The 15,914-nt window shown below is 40.8% G+C and overlaps 1 protein-coding gene across 4 annotated transcripts in view; it reads left to right on the top strand.

Moving 5' to 3' along the window:
* Nucleotides 1-15,914, top strand: part of si:ch211-200p22.4 (phosphatidylinositol-binding clathrin assembly protein) — a 76,743-nt gene that overhangs the window by 22,901 nt on the left and 37,928 nt on the right. The window lies entirely within an intron of this gene.

Raw genomic sequence — 15,914 nt, 5'->3', positions numbered from 1 at the left:
AAGCGCAATCCCTTTAAAAACACAATTGATAGAACACGCTTTGATATTCAGATGGACTGCTGCCCTTTGGACCTTACTACACTGGTATATTGTTTAATGTATATTTTATGAAAACAGCAGCAAAGCGTGTTGCTTTGTTGTGACATATTTTCATTGATCACAACATAAAATGTATGTGCAGTAGTATACCTACTGTTATGCAGGTTCGTATTACTTTTTTTGGCTAGCCAGTTATACATTTTTGTTATCTATTCAGTGCCACATTTATTTTCATTTTCTCATTTCTAGTAACTTAACGAAATAGTTCAACATTTTCTGAGATTTATTGGTAGTTTTTAAGGAGAAAATCTGTAAATATGAAGCTAATGCCAGTTAGCTCAGCTTAGCATAAAGTATTGTTCAATTTCAGTTTTGAACGAGCTACACAAACAAGATATAACATGTTTTAATAAGTTATATATAGCTTTTTGGGCAGGTGTGTTTTACCTTTAAACAGAGACATGCTAGCTGTTTCCAACTGTTTCCTGTCTTTGCGCTAAGCTAAGCTTCATATTAACTGTACAGATACCTGAAAGGCTTGGACATTCCCCCTTAACTCTTGCCAAAAGAAAGTGTATAAAGCTCTTTTCCAAAATGTCAATATTCCTTAAAAAAAAGCTTTTCATATTCTGCAGACTGTATCCATATTTGATAAATGTCTTTGTAGAACTAAGCTTTTCTGGCCCCTGTAACCAAAAGTGGGTGATTCTGCTCATGTGCACACCATACATATTTAATACACATCTTGAAAGCAAAGGCTACTATGCTCTACCTTCTTGTACACACACACACAGACACACACACGGACACACCCTGCACCACATTCCATTCAGTTTCCATTGAAATAGGGAAGCGTTGCTTCCTTGTTTAGATGAGATCGGCTGTGTCGACATTACTCAATGCTTCCTGCTGTTGGTTCCTTGTTTATTAGATCAATCTAAACTTCCTCTGAAAAAAGAGGAAAATGCGTGTGTGAGATCATTGTGTGTCGCTGCACGAAAACCAGCTTCTGAACTCACTGACACCCAAACAGCAGCCTCGCTGATTTCACTGCTGCTAAAATAGTCTTTTAGGTGTGTAGAGAATGAGTCAATGTGTTCAAAAATAACATTTATGTTGGCGGTAGAGGTGCATAACTGACCGGCATAAGCCAAGACTTTGCACACTCTTCAGCCGGACATCAGGTCATCAGATGACTCGGCGCTAAATGTTTGCTCAAGATGTGGATTCACGCAATGTTTCTTTTGACGAAGCGAATCATAAGTAGGTCACTGCAGAGCAGCAGGAAGTGGTTCAGAGGTATTCCCAAGCTGTGGGTGGATTCATCTCGGGGCTGTCACTTTCATATTGAACCCATTTGATGTTAACGTCTCGGCAACAAACATTGCGACACTGTGTTAATCCCTAATGTCTGCAGAACATAAGGAGGGTTTGCAGAGATCACAACCACTGTGGGAGAACTCTATTATTCTAATTCTAGTAAACAGTAACTAAGTTATATTAATATAGCTTTATATTATTGCCTTCCTATTATTTTATTGTCTCCTATCCATTGTTAAAGTAATAAAAAATATCTATTTTTTAACTTTTTCTGTTTTGTTATAGCAGCTGGTTTTCAAGGCTCCAGACTAGTGTTTTCACCACCGTACCAACAAATAATTTCAACCGCTCTGAAGTGCAAACATCAAATATTCTAAATGTTGTCTGTTTACTTTCTAAACCGTCTTCTGATTAGTAGTTTTAATGATGTATTATAAGCTGCTTAGAGCTAGTGTTGGGAAGTAAAACGGCTAATCATTTCCTCTCATATCTATTTATATTGTTGTGAAAACATCTCCTTCAAACAACTGAAGTTTCTAAGCCCCAAAAATATTTTACAAGATTACATTTGAACACGTTATGATGACGTTTCTAGCCGAACAGAGCCTGAACGCAGCATGATGTAACTGAATGGAACCTCCTTACGCTAGCCGTTAGCGGTGCTGCTAACGTTACTAGCTCTCCTCCTGCCGATTTCAATGCAGATTTGTTACTCACAATGTAACATGGACTAGAAATCATAAATGTCGATCTCCTTGTAGCATATTCTTACAGAAAATTGTCCGATAATGCTAAAAAAAGCACTTTTTTTTCACACTGTGATGGTTAAACTGTGTAATTAATCCGGTTTCGGATTGCAGATTAACTACGCTCCGTTACACCACTATGCCTTCAGCACGTTACGGCGCTGCGTTTCTGCTGCAGCCGCACATGGTTCGGCAGAGCAGCGTGTGTGTGTGTGTGTGTGTGTGTGTGTGTGTGTGTGTGTGTACTCATCAGCCTGCATTCATCAGGCCTGTCAGGGCGGCGGTGCTGACGGAGGCTCGGCGGCCAGGTGTCCCTGCTCCCCCGTGGCCGGGCCATCCGTTACAGTCAGAGCTGAGAGAAATCTGGCCGTAAAAAATTAGAAAGCACAGAACCACAGAATTGGGGTCAATAGACTGTACATTCCTTTTCAGATCAACACGCTGACTGGCTCCGGCTTGGCCTTGTTCATTGGCCGTTCAATGCTCTGACAGTGAAGAACATTTACAGTGAATGGAAAAGGAAAGCTTTCTCCAGGCTTTTTATGTGAAAAGAAAACGCTGTTTGTCACATAATAAGATTTTTAAAGGGCTGCCGAAGAGTTCCATTATGTTATCGTGGTAATGAGCATTCATGTAGCCGACTCCGAAAGCTGATTTGTGTCACTTTACATATTAAAAATTGTCCCACTTCTGATATGATAAACGCTCCGGCATGAAATGTTATTTTCTCGGGGGTCACCCTGCCTTTACAGAGCTGCTAAGCCTGAATTAATTCAATTTGTCTGGAGCAGTGTCTCCCCAGGAAAATGTGCTGTGCTTTTCAGATTCCGATAAGAATATAGCACAACAGAAATAAACTCAACGCTTATTGCTAAAGAAACTGAATGCTTGTTTGTAGGACATGGAAATTAATACTATATATAAGGTATTTTTAGCAGAAAGAAGACCGGTAGGAGGGAGGGAGGAAAGAAGGACATATAGAAGAGCAAGTAGAGAATGAAAGGAGTTAAAGGAGGACAGAAAGAGAAAGAATTTAGGAAGAAGGGAATGAGAGGATGATGTATATGAGGGAAGAAGTTATAGAAGGAAAGGAAGAGAGAAGAATAGGAGGTATAGATGTGAAGGAGGAGTTAGAGAAGGTAAGGATGAGGTCAGGCATTCATCCTTTAGGGACGCCCTAAATGACTATTTTTTACTAATACTTTTTGAATACTATACTATAATTTTTAAGTATTCAAGAAAAAAGATAACAACAACACAACTATGTAGCATATAAGATACTAGATAGGCCAAAAAGACCAAAATGCTCCAGGTCCCAGGGAAGAAAAAGAGGAAATGTGATGAAGGAATAGTTTATGCGTTGTAATTACCTGTTAAGCAGCGAACTACTAGCTTACTTACATGATAATACTATGTACTCTAAGTTATTTCCACCTTCATTTCATGTGGGGAAATTGGAAAGACTATTCAGGTGTTTGGAAAGAAACCAGCAACATCATTTTGAGAAATACAGTTTTCCTTTTAAGTGTGATCTCATAGCTTAATCTTCAAGAATAGCTAAAGCTAAATAGTTTCTGTGTGAGTGTATGGACACAATGATTGGTGGAGTTTTGTTTGCAATGTAAGGGGGGCAAGTCGATAAGGCCCGGAGGAGGTAGGGAAAGAAAATAGGTGTTGAGGAAAGAAAGGAGGACTTAAAGAAAGAAATAAGTTACAGAAAGAAAGGAAGAGAGAGAAATGAAGGATGCAGCCTATTTAATTGTGATATATTCAGCCCATGCTTTCAAACCCAATGTGACAACTCTTCATTCAGAGCCAATAGGAGGTGAATGAAGTTTAAATATCTCGTCTTTACTCTGGCTGCCATGTTTGTCAAAAGGCTTTAGGGTCTTGATTAGAGAAATAAAGCATTGACAGGTCGATATTGATACGCATTCAATTCTTCACCTCCAGTATTTTTGTTTTTTCTCCTCCCTGCCAAGAAGCAATCCTGGCTCGCTCCCTGGTGGCACTCTGAATCTTTTGAGCGATCAAGAGTCAGTCGATATCTTGGACCACGATTTCCCTTTTTGTGCTGGTACAAAGCCACTTTAAGAGAGTCTCTCAAAAGCAACACCGACACACATTGTGTCTATACTTTAAAGATTAACAAATGCATAAAGTTTAAATTTGGAATAATCTAAAAACAGATTCTAGCTATTGTTTTAGTTAGTTATGTATCAGCGTCTGCTTCCAGGCCTTTGTATGATTGGCCAATATGTACCAAAAACAACAATGAAGGAAACTCCAAACAATGGATGGGAGAGATTAAAAATGAAAGTTAATTTATTTGCAGAATTACAAGAATGGAGGGAAGTTGTAGCGGATGATTGGACAATAACTTTGTGTTTGAGTAGGAGGAAGAAATGGGCATAAATTCTTCAGAGTTCTATCAGAAACTGACCCTTCGCTAAGTCCCGCCCTCAAACTCAGACTGGCCAATCGTAGCGTAGCATCGGCCAGCTCCGACCAGAATCCGACAACTAAACGCAATATTGACACCTACGTGCGGAGGCAAATGGCGTCGGACACTGACTGACTCACAGATGTACTCCAAATTCCATTTATAGTGAATGTAATCGTATATCTATTAATCGTAAAACAAAGTACCAAAAGTGCTTCTTTCAAATGAAGTGAAGAGCAATACATTTACTTAACGTCTGGAGCGCCAATTCTAATATAAAGCTGGATAGTTTAATGAATAATAAAGCATTATATTTGAATTGTTGTATTTTGGGACTCAAATCTGAATGTGTTTTGGTGCATATTTATAGAAGAAGTACCCCGAACTTTCTCACTGAAGAGAAACTATAAATACTGCAGAGTAAAAGGCCGACATTCAAATGTTTACTTTAAGTCACGATCAAGCACACTGTACTCTAACTTAAGCTGCTGTAGAGGCCTTTTGTTAAGTTAATCTGGGGTTCCATGAGGTGGAATAGTGGTATGATTCAATATTTTTCATATCTAAACATCATAATAAGCTGTAGTTAGAAGGGGCCCTTTCAATTGGGGGTCCCAGGCCCAGGTTGCCTACCTTGCACCTGTTTTTTTTCTTCTTTTTTTTTTCCTACAAATAAAGTGTTTTTCAGTGATGTTTCTTCCTGTTAGTTGCTGAAACCTGTATGCGAGTCGGCTTTGTCATGGCAGTTGTATTGCTGAGGACCAAAGGAAGCACATTGTCGTGCGTGTAGTTGTTCGTTTGTTCGGTTCTCCAGAAAAGCTGTGAGCAGCAACACCACAGGCCGAGCAATAGTTTTCTACAGAATTCTTTATTCCAAAGAATAAATGCTTTTGCCTATTGACCGCAGCTGAAAAAAAAAAAAATCAAACGCCTGCAACCCCAACCTGTCAGGCTTAAACATTGCTATTTTATTTTATTTTATTTTATGATGAATAGCCTTTCTTTAATAGCCCTCATAGTTTTCCCCCTCTGTGACTTCGAGGAATGTCACAGCGCAAAGATTTGCCAGAGGTACAGTATAACACAACGCTTTTTGGGGAGTTTGTTTTCAAGGACGTCAAGACCTCAGAAATACTACCAATCATACTTTATTCCTCAGGACGGGAAATAAGTGTCAGCGGGGAGAATTACGGTCTGATTGATTGCACCTAAGTGCATCGGGAATCAGGATGGAGAGCTGTGAGTCTGTACATCAAAACTGAATGCAGGTGTCGGATGGAGTACATTAAAAGAGGGAGGGAAAGGTGGTAGGAAGGAGACGATGGGGGGGGGGGAGAGAAAGGGAGACAGAGTGTGAGAGTCATTAAGGACATGAGAGGAGACGGGGACGGTCTGGCGAGGACAGCAGGAAAGTGCTGATGGTAGCAGGACACACCGCTTTCTCTTTTTCTCTGTGTGTGTGTGTGTGTGTTTACAGAAAGAATGGAAGGTAACAGTGTGTGTGTGTGTGTGTGTGTGTGTGTGTTGTTTTTACGGCAGTGTAAAGTTGCGTTGTGAGTCTCAAACCTCCCCTAAAAACCCCACCTCGCCTCGCCAACCGTGTCCCCGGATAGCCAACGGCCCATTTGTTTCAGTGACGTCAGCGAAAGCACTCTCATCACTACGCCTCCTCCTCTGGGGGGGCAGATGAGGAGCGAGGACGCAGAGATAAGGGTGTGTGAGATATAATATGAAAGACAGATTTTTTGACACGACAGGAGAAGGAAGGAAAGGAAAAGATAAATTATAAAAAGGCAAGACAGAGAAAAGATGGTGTAGAGATCTGCTGACTCAAGCGCTGTGGCAAAGGGAGCAGGGACACGGGAGGATGTGTGTGTGTGTGTGTGTGTGTGTGTGTGTGTGTGTGTGTGTGTGTGTGTGTGTGTGTGTGTGTGTGTGTGTGTGTGTGTGTGTGTGTGTGTGTGTGTGTGTGTGTGTGTGTGTGTGTGTGTGTGTGTGTGTGTGTCTAATAGGGGTCACTCGTGATGATCTGAAGAGCTTGAACACACACAGAGACGCAAAGTCATCAAACACGTGCTTCCTGCTGGTGAGGCGAACATAAAGATGATTAGTGTACAGGCAGATTGCAGTTCATGGACAGTGTGTGTGTGTGTGTATTTGAAAAACTCCAGGGTGACCCATGATGCGCTGACATCCTTTCCACATACTTCCTTATGCTGCTTCAGGCAGATAAACAAGTTTTCCCAACTCAAGTAAATTGGCTACATCTCTGTGATCAATAGATGAAAGGTGTGCGTGCGCGTGTGTGTGTGTGTGGCCGTCCTGCCAGGCTCAGTAGACTCAGCCAACCAGAAACTTGCAGAGTAAAACTAGCTCAGTACAGATTCTCCTTTTACAGGGATCTATTTTTTTTGTAACTTTTTTTTTTTTTGTCTCCAATGCTAATTCAGGTTATTGATTTTTGGAGTATCCGCTGACACATTATTGATCTGATTTGTGGTTAAACCCCTCCTCAGAAACAGGGATTGTCCAATCATAGCTCTTGGCACGACAGGCCTGTTTTTTTTAGCCTTTTTTAAAAAAACAAACTAGAAATGTTCTCTCAGAGTGAGCTCTCCGCCAGATGTTTCTGCAACGACCACTGCTGTATTGTGTGATTGAATGAATCGGCCCTCAACTGGCTAACCCTCCCCAGTCTAGACACCAATTTCTCTTCTTTTCTGCAGTTTGAAAATACCAACCAGTATGTCATTTAAACAGCCTGTTTGTTTCTTATTTCCATGACTTCTCTGTGGATCGTGAACTGACTGATTGAAGCCACCAAGTATATATATTTTAGGATCCATTTTACAAGATTCGCCGGTCACAGAGTTTTCCACAAACTCATTGAACTCACGTTTAGCGTAAATACAGCCGATAAAATCTGGTTCACAAACAAGAAGACTCTTCTCTTGTTTACAACCCGCAAGAACTAAATGTTTGACAGGCGTAGCAACAGTAACTAAGGGCGTCGCGGCTTATCCAACACTTTAGAAAATCTAAAAATAGAAGGCTTTATAAATAAAACTAGATAAATCCAGTGACATAGGGCTGTTGTGTGAGTGTTGTGGAGCTAACTGTGGTCACATACTCCTCATACCTTGCAGTACATTTGTGGGTAGACAGAGTCCGACAGTGTTTGGAGGGCAAACTTTAGTGCAGCTCCTAATGTTCCATGAAATGGCGAAAAACCCTCTCCCTCCACCTCTTAAAGCGTCCGGTCACGCGGGGCAACACACTGAGTAATACCTCTACTATTCTCGCTGTGGTGAGGTAGTCTTGTTTTTACAGGGTTTGCTCAGCAGCTGCAGCACACAAAAGGTTCTGCCTAAGAAAAGTCCTCCTTCCTTCCTTCCTTCCTTCCTTCCTTCCTTCCTTCCTTCCTTCCTTCCTTCCACTAGTCTCCCTTCAAGTGCAAAGTTTAATTAGCAGCACTGTAATTAGCCCTACAACTGCACTATAATTAGCTCTTTCACTGCATTCGACCTCCAGTTAAAAGTGGTTTTGTAATGTAAAAGTAATTCATTTTCAGACTATAAACACGACTCCCTTATATTTAGAATGAATGAATGAATAATAAATAGTATGATAAGAAAGACAAACATAAAAGTTTCAAACTCTCTGTATGGTTACCAGATGATTCTATGGCTTATGTCACTTTATCAGGTCAAACTCCTAACAATAAGGCACGCCCATGTGTACATAAGATGACGTTCATTCTGTAGGAATGTGATTGCTGATTGGGTTGAGAGCTAAATATAGACACTGGGGATTATAGCATCTCAAACTGGGAGAATCAGGTGACGACTCTGGTATTTATTTTACCACGATAACGTACCAGATGACATTTTCCTTTTATTGATCTAAATGTTGCTCAACTTAGAAGCACTGGAGTCTCCTGGATGAATTAATAATAACAGAAGTTTATGTTCTGCCCATTAGTTAAAGTTATTTACCTACATGAACACTCTAAATACTACAATACCCATAAGCCTCAGCTACCGTTTCTATGGAGACAAAGCCAGACAGAGCTGCTAAATACACCACTGCACCGTAGTTGCTGAATTCAAAACTGTTTTAATCTTATTCACGTTACTACAAAGTGTTGATCTTGAGCTTTAATGGTTCTAGTTAACTTTAGTGTTTTTATGTACTAAGTTTTGAATCTTTTACTCTTTTCTTTTTTTTGTTAGTCTCCTGTAGTCCTTTTAGACCATTTCTGGCCCATCCAATCCGTGGAAGTTGCTCCCGGGGCCGTTTATCCAACATGGTCCATCCAGACAAAAATCTTTTTTACTTTCAGAACTCTGAATGACCTTAAATACTTTGCAACTCTTGTACCATTCAGGACCAACATTTAACTCAATAACCTCTCACTGAGACAACAGACCAAAGTCCCTTAAAGCTACATGTCCACCAGCATCAAACCAAAATGTATTTCTGAAAATATTTGAGCCGAGAAAAAGTATCTGCACTGAATCTTGTTTAGTTTTCAGAACTAGATCGACTAGTTTCGCAGCTTGGTACTAGTTTTGTAAGCCAGGCGCTTCGCTCTGAACGGGCTCTTTTGCATAGCTTAGATTTTTCAACAATATGCAAATACACATCGCACCGCCGCAACACTCCCACCGAGCACTGTTTTCCTCTTGCTTCGCAAAAGAAACGAAGAGATGTGGTAGAAATGCTTCGTAAAAATTGGTTTGAATTTGACTTTGGATGATGCACCACTACCCGACTCACGTCATGTTCCTCCTAATAGTGTACGAGTCGGGAGAAAAATCTGCTCCAATACCCTGTGTGTGTGTGTGCGTGTGTGTGCGTGTGTGTGCGTGTGTGTGTGTGTGTGTGTGTGTGTGTGTGTGTGTGTGTGTGTGTGTGTGTGTGTGTGTGTGTGTGTGTGTGTGTGTGTGTGTGTGTGTGTGTGTGTGTGTGTGTGTGTGTGTGTGTTTTGTGCGTGCATTAGTGTTTTAAGTGATGACTCATGTTGCTTTAGCTACCTCATTGACCTCGCAGACACACACTCATCCACCAGAAAAGACACAACTGCTCCCACGAGAGCCGGAGCACACACAGCACACACACACACACACACAGCCTTGTCACCTCGTAGGCACAGATTTTCTCTCACACACACACACACACACACACACAAAAGGTTTAAACATAGACATCTCTTCAATCCAGTCACTCTCCGTCACCCACCTAGCTTTTCTTTGTGGCTTTCACACTTAGATTGGATTCAGTGGCTAAATGGTGGATTGCGTAAGAGAGGGGGAGAAATACTACGTAGGAGAAAGGAGGAGGAGGAGGAAGTAAAAAGATGAAGGGGGAGAATCCCAGGCTTGTGTGTGTGTGTGCACATGTGTCTGTATCCGTCCACACGCCTGTTTCCTTGTGTGTTCCTTTTTTTTTTTCTCCGCTTGCATAAGAGCTGCTTTCATTCAACGCGGCCTCGATCACGACTCATTCTTCTTGTGTGAGTCACCGACGTTCTGCAGAGCTCGAGGTTCTGCAGTCAGTTCTGTCGACTTTTCTGTGTGAAGTCAAGTCGAGCGCCGCAGCCAAAAATGAATTCCCTTGTGGGCTCCCCTTTTTTCGAGATATAACTCGTCTCTATTCCCAGTAAACAGTAGTCGTGATACTTTTAAAAAAAGACTGTGTGTGTGTGTGTGTGTGTGTGTGTGTGTGTGTGTGTGTACATTGGCAGGTCCAACAAGAGCGGGAACTGATTCAACTTCCCAGATATCATGTAGTGTGACGTCAGTAAGCTGCACAGAGCACACACGTGTTTACCAACCAGGCTGGTCCAGGATTTATTTTTTATTTATTGTATTTACACCATAGGGAGGAGAGATGAAAAAGATCTGAAGTCAGTGAGTGCAGCTTTTTCTGGGTTGATTACGTATTTCTGTTTAAGCCTTGAGTTACTCTCTTTGGGTGAAAAAAGAAAGGTTGGGATTTTATTTTATTAATGGTTTGCTTATTACAGCCCGGGGGCTCAAGAACAAACAGAATTGATCCAATACTTTTATTTATATTATGAACCTTTTGCGACTTCCCAATTTCTAGTATATGCCTAATGAATGGCAGTAACCATGGCAACCAATGGGATCTAACAAGACCTTTTTAAACAGCCAACAGTTTTAACACCTTTATGGTCAATTAAACAGCAATCAAAAAAACACCAATTACTGTGTAAGTGTATCATTATGATGGTAAATCTCATTTCCAAACGGTGGGCATTAATCTGCTGCTAATACACCTTCAACTCTACAGGGAAGGCTTTCCACAAGGTTTTGGAACCTGGCTGTAGGGATTTGTTCCCATTCAGACCCAAAAGCGCACAAATTCGGACCAAACTGTGAAAACCATTTCCCAAAACGCCGCCACAGAGTTGCTTTTATCTACAGAAATGTCATTGTTTGTAGTAGAAAATAGCACGCAGCCTCATTCATTTTTAATGGAACCACTGCGTTGATGCGACGGGTGTGCCACTGCAGATGCATACACGTTGAAAACAATCCAGGGTTGTCGGGCTAAATGGGGACATCCAGAGCAGCAACATCATCCATCATAATGTCATAAACCGCTGTGTGGCATCTAATAAGCCTACGAAACTCAAGGACTGTTACTCAAAGTGTATTCCTTCCATAGACTGTATTTAAGAAGTGGACGTAGTCGTCATAACTGCCGTTCTAAAGTCTTGAGTTTGGAGAATGTTTTGGCAGTCGCCAGTGAACATAAATGACCTTATTTGGACTGCGGAGGTTACCGTAGAGACGCGGTATACGACTCTGTTAGTGGCAGCGACCTGTCAATCACTGTGTAGCTCCGCCCCTAAAGCATACCCTGCTTTATGGTCTGTTTGACTCTAAATGGAGCATCATTTACTAAATGAACATCATGCTGTATTGAAGAAGACTTGAAACTAGAGATTGAGACCATAAACTCATGTTTACAATGTTTACTGAGGGAATAAATCAAGAGAGAAGTAGAGTCATTTTCTCATAGACTTCTATACAACCAGAGGAGTCGCCCCCTGGTGGACAGGAGAGATAATGCAAGTTTAAGGCATTTTTTGGAACAAGAGATTGCTGCCAAATTCTATCAAATCCCTGTACCTAAAAAAACATGCCCACCAAGGCCAGAATATGTATTTGGAACTAAAGGAGTTAGATAGGTTGAACCATTAACACAGCCCCAGACCAAAAAGTATATCAACAAGGGTAACCAAGATCTATTGGTCATATAGTTTAACTTAACTTAACTTTTAGCAGGCCTGTATGATTGGGAAAAAGTAGAAGCCTTCGAATCTGTCACAATGAAATAAACATGGCAGAGTTTAAGCACTCATTTAAAAACCCCAAGTTTTTGTTAAAAAGGGCTCAGTTAGAGACACAATTTGTTTTCAACACGTAGCTACAGTCTCCAGAGCTCCAACCTTGGCTTCTCCTCTCGCATAACATAAAGAAAAAGAAAAGAAAACCACTCCAGGTCAGTGCTGAGGCCATGGTGTTCGGTTACTAGGGAAACCACCAACTTGTGCACTTTTGAGAGAAAGACGTGGAGGGGAAAAAAAGAGACGGGTGAAAAGCTAGATGCTTGTAGCTATGTATAGCTATGTCGAGGATGAAAGAGGCAGGGAGTAGCCAGGATCTACATGTATCAATAAAACATGAGCTTGTTCTCCGATATGCTAACATGAATTATTTGACAAGCCGAACCCCGCTTCTCCGTCTCCCCCCTTCCTCCCTATTTCTGTACATTCTCCTCTCTATTCTTACTCCGACTCTCAGAAATCTGAATCTCCTCTCTTTCTTGGAATCTTCTCTCCGCCGAATCATCTGGAGCTCAACGGGTTTCTGAGTCTCCTTTTATAGATTCTCTCCTTTTTAACTACATCCATGCGTTGTTTTTTTTGTGTGTGGGTTCCCTCAGTCTCTTCTCTGCGTTTTTGTATCCGAGTCTGAGGAAGAGGCTCACGTCAGATGGGCTTTTTGATGAGGAGGAGAAGAGCAGTCGGCACACAAGATGAAGCAGAGAGAGAGTTTATGGAGTCTATGAGCAGCTTCTCTTGCATCTTTCTCTCTCTCTCTGTCTGTGACCATCTCAGTCTAAGTTTCTCTGTCTAAACCTTTATTGCTAAAGCCATCACGTAGTTTTCAATCTCTAAAGTTTATTTTTTTTCACCCTAAAGCTTGAACTCAGACATTTAGATCTGAGGGCATTTCACTATGGAGGACGAAAAATGACTTGAATATGAATAAATAAATGCATATCTAGGTTTTTGAAGTTGTATACAGGGACGATTAGGAATCGTTTGCTTCTGTCTGAATTCCCTATTTGACCAATCCTGCTTAAGAATGATGTTCATAACATACGTACACAGAAATACAGAAATAAATGAATGAAGGTGAACAAAAATGTAGAGATAGATTTAATTATATCCCGTTTACTTTAATTATTAATTTCAGCATTTATTTATTCTTTTATTTATTTATTTCAGCATTTATTAATGCATTTAAATATTTTTGTTTTTATTTCAGCATTTAATTATTCTTTTATTTATTCCTAAATTTATTTAAGCATTTACGCATTTATTTACTTATTCCTGTTTTTTTTAATACATTTATTAATGCATTCATTTTTTTATTTATATTTACTTCATAATCTGTCCTCCATATTTCACCCACTTGCTTTCAAAGCACAAATAATCCTAGGAATGCAAAATCTGTTTGTTTCACAGAACCAGCTGCGAAGCAGTCACTGGAAACTGTTTGGAAAAGTGCAGGCACTTTTTTAAAAAGATAATTGGCAGTTGATTGGATGAACCATCTGTCAACCAAACTCTTGCCGAAGCCAGTCGTGAGAAGAATGAAAAAAATGAAACTGTTTAAACCTTCAAAAAGGCCAAACTGAGTGTCTACAAGTGAAATATGACGCTACACTCCATCGTGGTAACACTCTGGTCATTCATGATGATCCACTTCCTGTGGTCGTCTTGCAGACTGGTTGCTGGTTACGTTATTTGCCATCGCAGCATGACGTTGGGTGGTCTTTTTTCAAAAGTTGATTCTTGGAAATCACTATGAATCTCGCCTAACCCACATTCAAACCAATGGGCCATTTTGGCCGCGACGCCTGATTTGGTGTCAATGCAGCCTTTTTATCATCTTTACCACAACCTCTGCATTTTTCTCTAACTCTAACTTAAAAAATGTCATAATTATAAAACATCTTAACCCTTAAATCAATGGTTTCCTTTTTGGGACATTTCTGTCCACAGATGGGAGCTGAGTCCCCACATGTGACGACACGAGCAAAGTTTTCTTCCCACAGCCGAGCATCCACAAAAAAAAAAGAAAAGAACCAAATCAAATCCTTTATGCCTTTTTAAACAGTCCCAGAGCCCTTGGAAACGTGTCAGTGCCGCTGAGTCCAGCACACATGCCCGCAAGCATATTTGTGCTCTGAAATACACACACACACACACACACACACACACACACACACACACACACACACACACACACACACACACACACACACACACACACACACACACACACACACACATTCTCAGATGCTCAAACCAGCCAGTGAGGGTTGGTTCTCTGCCAGATTGGGAATTGGCAAACTGGCAAATCTCAGCTCATTTTAAGTCAGTTGGACAGAGACGGCCTTTAACGTTAAGATGCTTTTAGGAAGCCTGAGGCCTCGAGTTCCCAAAACTATGGACGGTGGCCAAGACTTATTCCACTGCACTAAACACGAGGGACACAATGCAAGTTTGGGTCTGGTCTTCAGAGAGAGAGAGAGAGAGAGAGTCAGAGTTAAGTCAAGAGTTCAAGTTAGGTCTCACGGTTTGGCAGTTTAAATCTGATTTACCCATGAGCAGAATTGTAATAAATAAACACTTATCTACAATTCAGTAAGTTTAATACAGCAAGTGAAAGTGTAGCATAATTTGAGTAATAATGCAAGCTGACCTGTTTCATAACCTGCCTCAAAACTTTGAAAATACCATCTGTTAGAAGAAGTCATGCAGAAGAAGTTGGCACCGTCTGACACATTACATTACATTATTACATTACAGTCATTTAGCAGACGCTTTTATCCAAAGCGACTTACAGGAAGTGTCTTCAACATAGGTATTCAAGAGAACTACTAGTCACCAGAAGTCATAAGTGCATCTCCTTTCTTAAACAAGCATCTAAAAGCATAAACCAGAGCAAAAGTATAGTGCAGAGGCAAATTACTACGAAAACAATAATTGCAACAGACTAATCCGAATATAGTAAGTGCTACAAACTACTACGACTAGGATAAGTGCAGTAAACAACCTGTGTAGATTTGTTTTCCAGGTGCATGTGATGTTCAATGTAGTGGACACAATACTATTATTGAAGTCCTTCAATTCAAAGGATATAGCTCTTAATAAGGCGGCAACCTCCGGGTCCGAAAAGTAAAAGTGTCTTAAACTTGCATTCTCTCTCCTGTCCATCAGGGGGCGACTCCTCTGGTTGTATAGAAGTCTATGAGAAAATGACTCTACTTCTCTCTTGATTTATTCCCTCAGTAAACATTGTAAACATGAGTTTATGGTCTCAATCTCTAGTTTCAAGTCTTCTTCAATACAGCATGATGTTCATTTAGTAAATGATGCTCCATTTAGAGTCAAACAGACCATAAAGCAGGGGATGCTTTAGGGCGGGGCTACTGTGATTGACAGTTTGCTACCACAGCGTTGTCCGTTTATGTCTTCTCCTTTCATTAAAAGTTAATTGTAATGTTTTGGTCCCCCTGAAAATGTCTTATTTAGCGTTATATAGCTGTACTTAGCTCCGCCCTGTTGTGTCACTTCCGGTTGCAAAAATCCAAGATGGCGACAACCGAAAAACCAAACTCAAGGCTTCAAAACAGCAGTCGACAAACCAATGGTTGACGCCACGCTGACCAAGTCCACTTCTTATTTACAGTATGTGCTTATTATAGAGACGGCATAGACACTGCTAGGACCATCGCAGCTTTCACGCACCTGCAAACTGATTTGAAAGTGCGTACGAGACAAGGGTTAGTTGCAAGTCACACTTTAAATCGAATTATTTGCAATTTAAAACCATAATGCAGACTCAAATTTCGGTGCCCATCTCTGCTTTTATGGCTGAGAGTCTTTCCCGGCAATCTGGGAGTGAGAAATTGAGTAAAAGAAGTCTCTCCAACAAGGCAGCAAACTCTCAAAAGAGGAGGAACGCTGCACTGGGCGACTCCCAGGTGTGAGGGAACGTATGAAAAAAAAAAAAAAAAAAATGCAAAGCAAAGTGGCG

Source organism: Anoplopoma fimbria, chromosome 7 (assembly GCF_027596085.1).
Source record: "Anoplopoma fimbria isolate UVic2021 breed Golden Eagle Sablefish chromosome 7, Afim_UVic_2022, whole genome shotgun sequence".
In the NCBI taxonomy this organism is placed as follows: Eukaryota; Metazoa; Chordata; class Actinopteri; order Perciformes; family Anoplopomatidae; genus Anoplopoma; species Anoplopoma fimbria.
This window is presented reverse-complemented; position numbering and strand designations above follow the sequence as displayed.